The sequence below is a fragment of the Triturus cristatus genome, chromosome 3_1 (assembly GCF_964204655.1).
Source record: "Triturus cristatus chromosome 3_1, aTriCri1.1, whole genome shotgun sequence".
In the NCBI taxonomy this organism is placed as follows: Eukaryota; Metazoa; Chordata; class Amphibia; order Caudata; family Salamandridae; genus Triturus; species Triturus cristatus.
Window position 1 is genome coordinate 257,014,955 of NC_140583.1, and position 14,290 is coordinate 257,029,244.

A 14,290-nucleotide genomic window follows, 5' to 3' on the forward strand; every position below is an offset into this window, starting at 1 on the left:
ATACACATCAGCCTGGCTGGGGAGGTGGGGACACCTCATCTCGACAGGAAACCTATTGTCCAGGACTCCCCTGCCGGAGTTTCGGTCAGCAGCAGGAGGCCAGACCCATGTCTGTGGCAGAGGCATCCATTTTGTGATGCCAGGGCTCAGGAAAGTCCTACCAGGTTTTGCCAGTGTGAACATGTCTTCCCCTCTAGAAGGGTGGAATGCTACCCCCGTCGCCAGAATCGGCGGGGGGGGGGGGTAGTATTCCAAAGCGTTTGACACCAAACACGACATGTTTTGATGCAGCCATTCTAAAGTTAGCATTTACCGCGAGGTTATAATGCACTGAGTATATGGTATGGCTGTATCACAGAACAGCCATAAGGAAGTATTTCTAAAAGCTGCAGAGGGGCTCTGCTCATGCTTGGGCACTCTCTCACATAAAACCAAGCACTCTGCCTTCAGGATTGTCGAGGCCTGCCATAGGAGTGGCTTATAGGTTTATATGTATCTGTATAGGGTAGTGATATAGGTAGCATATGCCACAGTAAGGGGTGCAAGCACCCCCTTACCCAGGCTGCAGTAGCAGACCTGTGGTGTCATTTTGGAGTGCTTCCCAGGGGTGGCATAATATATACTGCAGTCCCTGGTAGGCCTCTGAGGTACCTATGCCCTAGGTACATAGTATACCATATACTAGGGGCTTATAAGGCACTCCAGAATCCAATTAGATATGTACCTTATGTACATGGCAACCATTTTAGAGAGGAAGCAGCTAGGCTGATTAGCAGGGCCACAGCCAGACTAGGGTCGAAAAACAGTGACACACCAGCAAAAAGTGGGAGTACCCATGTGAAGCAGATCCTACTCTCCTACACAACCTCCCCCCCTCCCCCCCCCACAACGCAGGGACATTAAACTAACCTTGACCAGTTGAGTCTTCATGTTCTAAGTGGAAATACCTAGAGAGTGCATCTGCATTGGCATGGTTACTCCCAGGTCTATGTTCCACTGTAAAGTCCAGCCCCTGTAGGGAAATTGGCCACCTAAGCTGTTTGGGGTTTTCACCCTTCATTTGTTTTAGCCATAAGAGGGGCTTATGGTCTGTCTGAACAAGGAAGTGAGTACCAAACAAGTATGTCCTCAACTTCTTCAGAACCCAAACCACAGCAAAGGCCTCCCTCTCAATGGCTGACCAACATTTCTCTCTAGGGGTCAGCCTTCTGCTTATGAAAGCTACTGGCTGATCCTGACCTTCTTTATTCAATTGTGACAGTACAGCCTCAACCCCCAATTCAGATGCATCAGTTTGAACAATGAACTTTTTGAAGTAGTCAGGACTCTGCAGAGTGGGAGCAGTACACATGGCCTGCTTCAGGTCATCAAATGCCTTTTGACAGCTAGCTGTCCACTGAACCTTTTTGGGCATTTTCTTAGAAGTTAAGTCATTCAAGGGTGTCACTATTGATCCATACCCTTTGACAAATCTCCTATAGTACCCAGTCAGGCCTAAGAAGGCTCTCACCTGAGTCTGGGTAGTTGGAGCAGTCCATTCCATTATGGTCTGGATTTTGCTCTGCAATGGTTGAACCTGGCCCAGGTACACAACCTGACTCTGCCGTATCTGGCACTTAGTAGCCTTGATAGTTAGGCCTGCTTTTTGCAGGGCCTCCAAAACATTCCTTAGGTGGACCAGGTGATCCTCCCAGGTGGAGCTAAAGACAGCAATATCATCTAGATATGCTGCACTAAAGGCTTCCAGGCCTGTGAGAACTGTATTCACCAACATTTGGAAAGTGGCAGGTGCATTTTGCAAACCAAAGGGCATTACCACAAATTGATAGTGCCCACCAGGGGTAGAAAATGCTGTCTTTGGCTTTGCATCATCAGCTAGTCTGATCTGCCAGTAGCCAGCTTTCAAGTCAAATGTGCTAAGGTACTTGGTTGAGGCCAAAGTATCTATAAGCTCATCTGCCCTTGGTATTGGATGGGCATCAGTCCCAGTGACTGCATTAAGACCCCTGTAGTCCACACAAAACCTCATCTCTCTTTTTACACCACTGATGTGAGATTTTGGCACAAGGACCACTGGACTATCCCAAGGGCTATCTGAGGGTTCAATCACACCCAAATCCAACATTTTCTGGACTTCTGTCCTGATAAAGTCCCTGACATGGTCAGGTTGCCTATAAATCTTATTTTCAATAGGCAGACTGTCCCCAGTGTCCACTTCATGAGTGCACCAGGTAGTCTGACTTGGAGTCAGTGAGAACATGTGTCTGAACTGATTGAGAACCTGTCTGCAATCAGTTTGCTGCTGGGCCGTGAGGCTGCCTGCCAAGGCTACACCATCAACTGACCCATCATCAGGGTTCTGTGAGAGGAGGTCAGGGAGTGGGTCACTCTCTTCCTTCTGTCCATCATCAGTTGCCATGAGCAAGCCCATGTCAGCCCTGTCCACATATGGCTTTAGCCTGTTGACATGGAGAACCCTATGGGGACTCCTGGGAGTTCCTAGGTCTACTAAATAAGTAACCTCTCCCTTCTGTTCAACAATAGAGAGGGGTCCACTCCACTTGTCCTGGAGAGCTGCTGGGGCCACAGGCTCCAACACCCACACTTTCTGTCCTGGCTGATAAGCAGATGTTGTGATTTGTAAACAACCAGGCTCCCCTGACTTGGCAAGGAAGTACTGACACAGATCCGAGAGCAGCAGAGCCGCTGCCGCCTGCCGCGAGCTGAGAACCGAGAACCGAGCTGAGAGCCGCGGCGGGTGAATAGAGCGGCCAAGACTCGCGGCTCGAGACCCGCAGCTGAGGCAGGACGCGGGGGAGAGCCGCTGAGAGCCGCAGCGGGAGAACAGAGCGGCCGAGACTCGCATACTCACGGCTTGAGACCCACAGTCGAGGCGGGATGTGGGACGCGGGGGAGAGCTGCTGAGAGCCGCGGCGGGTGAACAGAGCGGCTTGAGACCCACAACCACAGCCGAGGCAGGACGCGGGGGAGAGCAGCGAGCGACCCGTGGCGAGCCTGGTGACCGGGCCCACAGCAGCCTGGCTGCCTACTGCCTGCTGCCTTACCGCCATTACAGCCACAGTGAGGGAGCCGCCTGGGAAAGCGAGAGGCGGACAGCCCACCAACCTACTACAGCACCGTCACCGTGAAACAGCCGGTGGACATCGTGATCCAGATACTAGCTGCAAGTGTCGATCAAGTAGATAGGGGTGACTGGGGGCAGTACTGAAAGAACAGAGGGGTCGAGCAGGGTTAGGGGTAGCCCCCCTTGTCTCCTCCCTCCCCCCTCCCCTGGCTCCTCTTTTTTTTTTTTTTCACACAACACTAAAGTGGTGTTTGGCTGCAGTCAACATATGCTAAGACACACAAACAAAAAAACAAAAAAAAGAGCAAAGGCGAACACATCGCATTACAAGGAAACCAAGCAAAGGGAAGGAAAAAAAAAAAAGAGTTAAAGCCAAGAGTAGCCACCACCACTCCCCCTCTTCTCAGTTAAATCATAATGCGGTCTGGAAGGCTTAAAAAAGAAACGGCAAAAAAATGCAAGAAGTTGAATAAAGAATCCACAGCACCACTCGAGAAACAGGAAACTGCGCAACCCCACCCCCTGGCGCCATTACTATCACCAACTCACCTGCAGGATCATTAACACGGTCCCGGCCTCATAGGCTGTACTACCAAGACTGAAATAACCCAAACGCCCTCAATTCAACAGTATAACATGCAGGATGAAACAACCAACGAAGTAAAAAAGAGGTCCCTCAAAGACTTCTTTAAGAAACAAGGAACTAAAGTTCAAGTTTCAATCAATCCCATTGAAATATCGCCTCAACTTGTCCAGCTGCCCTAAACTCTCCCCCATATTGACACAGTTCAGATTAAAGTGCAGGCCTTGATTCATGAACAGCTTCAAAACCAGGCCACCACTGTACCCCCAGACCGCCATTCAACAAGGGACGAACTCTCAACACCTCAAAAAAACAGGTCAAGACCAGTTACCCGGCCAGGAAATATATCTCTTCCCTTACAACAAGTTCAACAATTTAATAAGGAACAGAGTTCATCACCAATAACCATTTCAAGCGATAATTCTCCCTTCAACCTCAGATCACCCTTACAGCTGGAAACCAACTTTCATATAGATAATCTGGGCTCCCCTGGAAGCAAAATAAAATCTACCCCCCAAGCAGCACAATGGACCAGAACCATTCCAGGCAACATCAAGCCGTTAACGCCAACGACGCCACCCGTCTTTGCCCATTAGGAATCCCCTGAAACAAAGTCAGGTGAGCTCAATGACCACTCCCTCTTGGATTTATCTCTTTTCAAGACAGAACTTAATAAAACAAAAGATGCAACTGAAGGTCATGACCCATCAGCGTTTGAATCCACCATCATCTGGCCCCAGCTCCTACAACCTTTGCAATCTACAGTGTCCGCATTAAATTATCATTCAGACAAACTTGATTTACAAGTCGACCTCTTAAATACATTAGCAGTATACACGGCAGAGATCGACAACAAACTAGAAAGCTTGAATACCTTAATAACAAAAGCACAATCGAAAGTCAACCTGACCCAAGCGATATGCTGCTGCTCACCAATAATTGATAGCTTGTCTACACTTCCTCAGTTCCTCGCTATGATCCTGACAGAAATAAAGAAACTACCATCAGGTTTGCAAGCTCAACCACATCCCCCAGGTTCACACTCAATTAATGCAACCACTCCAAAAATCAAAGACCAAAGCATAAATCACAATAAATCCGGCAAAAATCATAAGGCTTCTTCAGCAAAAATCAACACTCGATCAACCAATGCCTTATAATAGTTCCGTCCCCAAATAATCGAGACAATCGAGTGGCACTTAAGGAATACGGTATCTTTCAACCAACCAAATCAAATAATAAAAATAATACTATGTTGAAAATAGACAAACCGTTCACATCCGAGACAGTGAAAAATGCTGACACCAGAGATGCTGGCCCAGGTACGGGATTAATGAATAAATCCCCTCAAAATGAACACCTTAGCAAAAGAGAAAGGATGAGATTACGGAAAAACCGCAATAAACACAGCACAGTGATTCAAAACACGACCAGCGAGCCATCACATATTGAAAAGGGTAATACACGACTCAGCTCAATCAGTACTGTAAGTTCCGATAGCATTCCTACATCACCACAAAAATCACCCCCACAATTATTCATAGAGTTACCCGGCAAGGTGCTAACAGCACCCTCCAACAGCAAAAAATACAAGGAACTACCTGGGGCTAGGGGAGAGGTTCCAGCAAAGCCTCTACAGCCTTTGACATCAGATGAGCCGGGTAAGGTCACGAAGCCAGAAATATTATCTTGCATCGTTAAGACCGGACTAGATGACCCGATAGTCCCAACAAATATGTTGAGCGCACCAAAAGAAAACCAAAACAGGGAAATCATAGAACAGCATGATGATGAGTATAGGTCAAGAGGCAAGGCAAACCTTCAGATAACTTTATTCAAGAACCTGGACATATCACAAACGGGTAAACTTGTACCCAATAAAGTAGACCATGAACCCCGAGGTGAATACGTGGGACATAAGCAACAATCGCCCTATATTCAAAGGAGAATTTACTTATCTCAAATCACGGACGAAACCAATCATAAGACCTCTGGCCAGGATCTCTTCACAATCATTTAAAAAACCTAACTGTTATTTATTCCTGAATATCACACTCAAGGACCACATGACATCCTGAATAGAGGGAACATTTTGAAACTTTTTAAATGTACCCCTGAATTGTGCCATATTGAATCCAATGATATAATCTCAATTGAGTTTAAACCAATTGGAAGTAATCAATTCACAGAATCAACGTCAATCACTTTTTCAACTGCAGCAATCAAGGAGCAGGTAATTTTAAGGTCGGACTTATTTAATAAATGGGGCATCAAAATAGTTCCCCAAACCAAACCACGGTATCCATCGGTCCTTGTAAAACCCCCGGCCGTACTAGATAAACAGGGTCCACCATTTTTCTCAATATTAAGATCAGCTAAAGGCCGATCCCCAGTAAGGGCGATCCATCCAAAAATAGAGGAGGTCAAAACCACAGCGATTGACTGGGCCTGGCTACCAGCGGACCTGGACGGGGGAAATCACAATTGAACTCAACCTGGTCTCTCAGTGTGCTCATGGAACATCAACGGCCTTACCCAAAAACTTCAATCTCCAGATGTGATAACGTTTAAAAAAAATCATGAGGTTATACTATTGCGGGAAACATGGTCCTTGGTCAGCCTCCCAATAGAAGGATACTTGGAATACAGAACACCTGCTCAGAGGCTGCATAAGTCTGGCTGACCCAGTGGCGGTCTCTCAATTTATATTTCAGCCAATTTAAATGTTAATATAGCGCAATTGACATTTGAAGAAGATTGGATTTCCGGTGTAAGGATCGACAATTCAAAACAGACCGAACAACTAATCCTGATCAATATCTACATCTCACCAAGTGTCAGAGAGAAAAAAATGAAGTTTAACCACCTAATCCAGGTTTTGTGTAATATACAAAGTAACTATAAAAGACCAGCCTGCCTAGTAACCGGCGCCTACAACACAAACCTTTTTCAAGAACTTCCGGAAGAGTACGACGCACCGTGGCCAGACATTCTGGAACAAATAAAACCCACTGGCAATAAATACAGCAAACTAGGCGAATATATGGCGCTACAACTCAGTGCTCTGGGTTACACAATCTTAAATGGTTGCTTCCCTAAGGATAATCCTCCCAGCTGGACAAGATCAAACGGTCATACCCACTCTTTTCTAGACTATACCATCTGTAATAAGGATATCCTTCCTTTTATCGAGAATTACACCATAGCTGTTCGAGGAGACAGTGACCATCGCCCCCAAGTGACCACCTTGTTTCCACTTAGTACATCATGCCATGACAAGCCTGACTTCAGAAGGTAACTATACTGAAAATCTCAAAAGGCTGAAGTGGTCTGATCCAATTATACCAGCAATAATGAGCCAATTTAGAGCCCAGCGAGATTCAATGAGTATTGCTGCATTCCTGCCTACTACATCATGGGAACTCTTCTCCCGGGAACTGCTCAAAAAATTCCCACGTACTACACGAAAAACCAAAAAAGGAAATCAGGCAATAATAACAGCCGAAATCAGGAAATTAAAATCAGTACGTTATAGACAAGTACGCAGGGTCCCAGGGGAAGATCATAATCTTAACAAATATAAGCAAGCCCAAAAAGCACTTCGACATGCAATATTCATCAAGAAAAAGAAATGCTCCGAGCAGCTCTGGCTTAAATTCTTACACACAAGTAAAAATCATAACCCCAAATCCTTCTGGTCACTTGTTAATACTAAAACATACAAACAAGGAGGACAAAGTAGCGCTAACATCTCTAAAGCTGAATGGGCATCTTATCTGATAACTCATTTTTAGGAACCAGAAAATGACGTCCCATTGGCCAGACCACTAGCTACGGCTCCACAACCTAATTCATGCCAATCACTAGGCATAATGGATGCAAGGACACTAGGAAACCACGGCGAATTAAACACAAGGACTTCATCGACAACTGAAACTGAATTTTTGCTTCAGTCCACAGAACTGTCAAAAAGTGCACCAACAACATTGGGACTCATTACGGCAACAAACGCTCTAATTAATAACCGAGGGTCGCTCAGACAGAGCTCCAGGGCCAAATGGTCTACCCCAGTCTCTGTTTAAACAAGATACAGAATTTTGGGCCAATCAATTGGCACCTCTTTTTTCCTATTGCCGGATCAAATCGGTAATACCGGAATCGTGGCAAGGTCCATCCAATTTATAAAGGTGGTAATAGATCAGACCCGAAAAACTACAGGATGATCACCCTACTGGACGTGGAATCGAAATACTATGCTAAACTGCTCTATCAAGACCTGGCATCCTGGGCCACAAAAAAATCCTCTTATACGTTTCAACCAGACAGGATTTGTGCAAGCCTTGAAGCCGATTAGGGCTCAAACTGTGGAAATGGGGGATTCCACCAGTGTTATTACAAGCCATAATCGCGCTACACACTAACACATGGATCCGTATAAAACTTGGAGATGGATCATACATCTCAAGGAAAATACAAACAACCCGCGGAGTGAAACAAGGGTGTGTGCTGGCTCTCCTTCTTTTCAACCTCTTCATTTCCGATTTGTCAGAATCACTTGACGGAGTTAATTCATATCCTCCAAAACTTGCCGGGACAAGAGTTAGTAATCTACTGTATGCAGAAGATCTGGTCCTGCTTAGTCACACCAGGGTTTCCTTGCAGAGACTACTTGATCGGTTCTGGAACTGAATTTAACAAAGACAAGGGCAATCACCTTTGGGCAAAGGAAATATCAAGGTGGCGGTTGGCAATACAATGCTAAAAACATTGACAGAGCCCTTTCTTACAAGTACCTGGGGTTCACTTGGACAGAAGGGGAACATTCTCTAAACATAGAGACAAGGTAGAAGCTAAAGCCCTGACAATCCAGGTGGCTTTTAAGACTCTTGCAAGGCAACTGTCCGGTCCTAGTCTGACCCCACTCATAACTGGGAAAGACAATAGCCACGTAAACAAAATAATAACAAGAACATTCAAACAGGTGCTGGGCCTACCAAAATCTTCATCTCCCGCTCAAATACGTCTTGAGTTTGGTCTTCAAGACCATCAAGCAGTAGGGTGTGGAGCGTACATCAGGCTGTGCAATAAGTTGCGTACCTCCAGAGAAGAAAGCCTGGAGGCTCTTTTGTGGGTGGAAATCTCAGCCGGTCAACTTGACAGTTCATACCTGCGCTATCTGCAAGATTCTTTTAAACTCCTCGATACAGAAGAAATCTTGACCTCTAATCCATCGCGGCAGGCACTTAAAATTCACATCAAAAGAAACGTCCGACTTTGGTCCTTTCATTCGGATAGAGCCCAACTGGTGCAACTTAAGCACACCTGGTCAATTGTATCAAGATTTAAGCCAGGGATCATGGCACCCCATCTGTCATGCACCTACTCAGTGCTTTGGCCCTCAGAATGGGTGAATGGCCATTCCTGTATCATCTGCCAAGATGGTGCTGTGCAAATTCCAACGTAACGTGCGGGGGTTGTGGGAGTAGCACAGAAACAATCGAGCACGTGGTATGTCTATGTCCTACAGTCCATGACGATCGAAAGATCTTGTTAAAGAGCGAATGGAACAAACTCGGCATTCACACGTGCCGGCAAGCTATCCTTGCATCAATGAACCCAGACAATCCACAGCTTAATATCCGGTTCACCAAGTTCATCACAGGAACAGCAAGAAAATGTATACACAGTGAGAGCCAGCAAGTCATCAACGGTTAATTATTAAAGGACAGATTAAGCCCCACATTGTTCCATTTTATTTGCACACTCGTCCGCACCACTCAAGAGCAGCAGATCACGGCCTCTGGAGTACGGACTATCTTGCTTTCCTGTGTATCCCTGGCATTTTCTAATTATTGTATGCAGGGATTTTATTATATAAATGGAATTGCATCACTAGGGGCATTACCACAAATAAGGAATCACATTACAGTGGTATTAATTATTGCATTTTAATAACTAATGTCTGCCTGTAGCCCTAGCAGATAATAAAATTAGAATGGATAATTATGGTTCATAACTGTTTATTAATTACTTTAAAAAAAAAAAAGGGTCGTCCTGTTTAGATGAGTTGATACTTTTTATTATTACAAAAAACAGGTTTCTAGGATCTTAAATTATTTTCTGATGAATCTTATCTTTTTACTCGTTGTGATGGTACAAATGTAAATATCCTAATAACCATTCTTGATATACGTTTTTTTATTATGGTTTATTACAATGTTCATCATTGTAATGATTTTTATGAATCAAACAATAAAGTATTTCAGCAGTCAGTACAGCCTTTTGGTCATGCCAGGCTTTTTGCAGTTCCTGGCTAGCCTCAAGGTTTTTGTTTGCCTTTTTCATGTACTCAGCCATCCTGGAGCGGAGACCAAGTACATGGTCCACTATGTCTTACTTTGGGGGCTTGAGAGGTAACTCCCATCCTTCCTTCACCAAACACAATGGACCCCTAACAGGGTGACCAAACAGAAGTTCAAATGGGCTGTAGCCAACCCCCTTCCGAGGCACCTCCCTGTATGCAAATAAAAGGCAGAGCAAGAGAAGGTCCCTCTTTTGCCTAAGCTTCTCTGGGAGTCCTTTGATCATGCCCTTTAAGGTTTTGTTGAATCTCTCAACTAAACCATTGCATTGTGGGTGATAGGGTGTGGTGAACTTGAAGTTCACTCCACACTCATTCCACATAGCAGTTAGGTAACTTGACATGAAGTTTGCATCCCTGTCAGATACTTTGGAAAACCAACTCTTGAGACAACACTCAAGAGGACTCTTGCCACTACAGGTGCTGTAGTGGTCCTTAGGGGAATTGCTTCTGGAAACCTGGTGGCATGATCCACTACCACCAGTATAAATCTGTGCCCAGGTGCTGTTTGGGGATCCATGGAACCAACAATGTCAAAGGGCACCCCCACCACAGGTAGTGGTATCAGGGGGGCCTTTGTAGTGCCACCTGCTTTGCCACTGGCTTGGCAGGTTACACAGGAGCGACAAAACTCCTTTGTGTCTTCAGACATGTGGGGCCAGTGAAAGCGAGGAACAATTCTGTCCCAAGTCTTGTTCTGGCCTAGGTGTCCTGCTAGGGGAATATCATAGGCTAGTGTCAATAGGAAACCCCCAAACGTCAGAGGTATAACCAACCTCCGGGATGCACCAGGCTTGGGGTCTCTACTCTCTGAGTAAAGGAGTCCATCATCCCAATAAACTTTATGGGTGCCATTGTATGTATGTATGTATGTATGTATGTATGTATGTATGTATAGCACATTTATAAAGCGCTACTGTCACCCATCGGGCATCCTGGCGCTGTGATCTAACTGATCCTGCAGCAAAACAATACTGTATCGGCAAGCTACTCAGTCCTTGGAAACAGGTACGTTTTTAATTCTTTTTTAAAAGAGAAGAGATCTCCTAAACATCTAAGCGGCAGTGGCAGATCGTTCCACAACTTAGATGCCATATAGACAAAGGAGCGTCCCCCCATACGCTTTCTCTGGATTTTGGGGACAACTACCAAGTTAGCTGAAGCAGAGCGGAGAGATCTAATAGGGATGTACCAAGAGAACATCTCCTGTAGGGCCCGGAAGACCAAGCATAAAGCTTTAAACTCGACCCGCTGAGAGATAGGCAGCCAGTGCAGGTCTTTAAGTGCTGCAGATGACGAATCAAAACGTCGGCGGGATAGTGCTAACTTAGCAGCAAAGTTCTGTACCCGTTGTAGTTTGCCTAATGCCGTGATAGGTGCCCCCAGAAGCAGTGTATTGCAGTAATCAAGTCTACTTAAAATGATACTGCGCACTACTTCTGGTCTGGCATGGGCGGGAAGCAAAGGGAGAATCTTCCGCAGAGTGCGCAACAGCCCCATACAGGAGGACACTGTTTTATCAATGAAACCCTCTAGTTGAAGATTGGGTTCCATTGTCACCCCCAGATTACGAACTGAGCTTGCCGCTGCTACCATACCCCAAAAGTCCCGCGGTAGGGGTCGTGGGACACGGTCCGCTGAGCAATGCAGCACCTCCGTTTTGGAGCTGTTAAATTGCAGCGAATTGTTACTCAGCCAGGTCGCCGTGGAGACCATACAATGGTGAAAGGTCTCCAGTGACACCGCCTTCTCCCCCTTAAAGGAGAAGATAAGTTGGGTGTCATCAGCATAGTTGGTGACCGTTATGCCAAAAGATTTAATTAACTTGACCAGGGGGCGGAGGTAAAGATTGAAAAGAATGGGACTGATGGCTGATCCCTGGGGTACGCCCTGCCCTACCCTTCTGATGGTAGACTTGAAGGGAGGCAGGGCAACCACCTGATGTCTGTTGGCCAGGTATGAAACAAGCCAATCTCGGGCCAGACCCATCACACCAGCCTCCTCCAATCTCCTGGTCAAGATGGCGTGATTGACCGTATCGAACGCTGCCGACATGTCAAGCAGCATTAAAAAGGCTGCTTGACCATGATCGGCACGCGAACAAAGGTCACTCAGAACGGTCACCAAAGCTGATTCGGTTCCATGCGCTGGCCTGAACCCAAACTGCGCCATGTCCAGACAATCATTAACTTCCAAAAAACCGGACAGATGTTTCGTGACCAGTTTCTCCAAGATCTTAATCGGGAAGGGAAGCAATGAAATAGGTCTGTAATTAGCGGGGGATAGAGGGTCCAGTGTTTCCTTCTTCAACAGCGGAGCAACTACCGCAAGCTTCCAGCTGTCCGGAACCTGGGCGGAGCCAAGAGACTGGCAGCAGATTGCATGGAGAGGAGGAAACAGCTCCTCCCCAAACACCTTCCAAAACTTGTGCGGAAGTACATCAAGAGGAGAACCTGAAGACACACTATCTGCTAAAGTAACAAACTCTGCAAAGGAGGGGGAGGGAAAGCTGTCCAGCCTTGCTCTCCCAGCCTCCAACTCTGATGTAGGCGGGAGAGGGCCTTTGAGATATTGGGACTCAGTTTACTCAAGATGGTCGCGATCTTATCTTCGAAGGCCACGGCCAACGAGTCGCAGAGTAACTGAGAGGCAGGAATGACTGTAGAAGCACTAGCCGGTCGAGACAGCTCGTTGACAATTTTAACCCCTTCAGTGCCCATGACGAGATAGTCTCGTCATGGAGCGCGGTTGCGCTGTGCCCATGACGAGACTATCTCGTCATGAACCCCGCCCGCTAATGAAACGCCCGGCACAGGGCGTGGAAAGGGCGGGGCACTGAAGAGGTTAAACAAAGCCTGAGCTTTATTAGAGGCTGACAATAAAGTCTCCTCTAAGAACCTTGCTTTTGCACACTTAATCTGTGACTTATAAGCTGCCAGCTCCTGCTTAAAGAGGGCTTGATCCGAAGCCAGATAGTGTTTCCTCCATCTCCGCTCTGCCCGTTTACATTGATGTTTGAGTTGGAGGAGCTCCCTCGAAAACCAAGGCATGGCAGCTCTAGTTCTGTCTCGCATTTTCCTTAATGGAGCCAGCTTGTCCAGAGAAGCCGTGATTCGCTGAATAAGGGCATTGTAACTTTCCTCCACATGTTTTTCCAGTTTAAAAGCTTTCGGGAGCAGATCAGGAAGGGATTCACCTCTCAAGAGTCTTGACCATTGTCTCCCTATCTTAGCATTTCCCGTGCTACTGCACTTAGAGTGGCCTACCGGGAGATCTGCAGAAAAAAGAACTAAAGCGTGGTCCGTCCAGCATTGCGGTAGGATATTTCCAACCCTCACCTGACTGGAGTTGGCGAAGATCAAATCCAAGATGTGTCCCCTCTGATGAGTCTTCGAGGCAACCAACTGCTCCAGATTGATGTTACAACATGCCTGAGTAAGGCATGTAACGGCTGAATCTGTTTATTAAAATCCCCCAGCACTATCAATCTGGCATGGGAATTAGATAGATCATAGATCAGGTCAATGAGTTCGGACACGGCAGACGTAGCGCCAGCTGGGGGTCTATAACACAAAAGAACAGTGAATAGCACCCCCCCTGTCCTTTCAGTGAAAAACCCATCAGTTCATATTCCCTGATTTTCTTAATTTCTAACTGGGAGAAATCCAACGACTCTCTATAAATCAACCCTACACCTCCTCCTCTAGCACCATCACGTGGGTTATGTCTGATCTTATATCCTGGGGGGCAAGCTTGCCCCAATTCTACTCCACTATCTATCCTCGTCCATGTTTCCGTCATGAATAAGGCGTCTAGCTCATGTTGTTCTATGAGTAGCGCTATCTCTGTATGATGCCTACCCAAAGATCTAACATTCAGCGGCCGCAAGCCAAAGACTTGTGGCTTTTAACGGTAGTAGTGGGTTGATGTTCTACCACAACAGCAGGTTTCAGGGCATATAGATCCTCTTTCGTGTAGGTTAGGCACCTAAGTGAGACCGGAGCCACAATTTCAGCCGCCAGCGCGCCCTGTGCGCGAACGGGCGCAAACTGGCTTACCTCTGGCGCACCTCCGGCGCGCCCACGACGCGACCGCTGCGCGCCAACGCTGCGCGCTGGGCCCTCCATTTCTTCTTATCACCGTGGAGCGCGGGAAACCGCCTATGCGAACGTCTAGCCCGCCAACCAAGATGGCGCCTAGTCACCGGCCCGTTTTCCAACCACTCACCCAGGATGGCGGCTAACGCCGCGATGTAAACCTC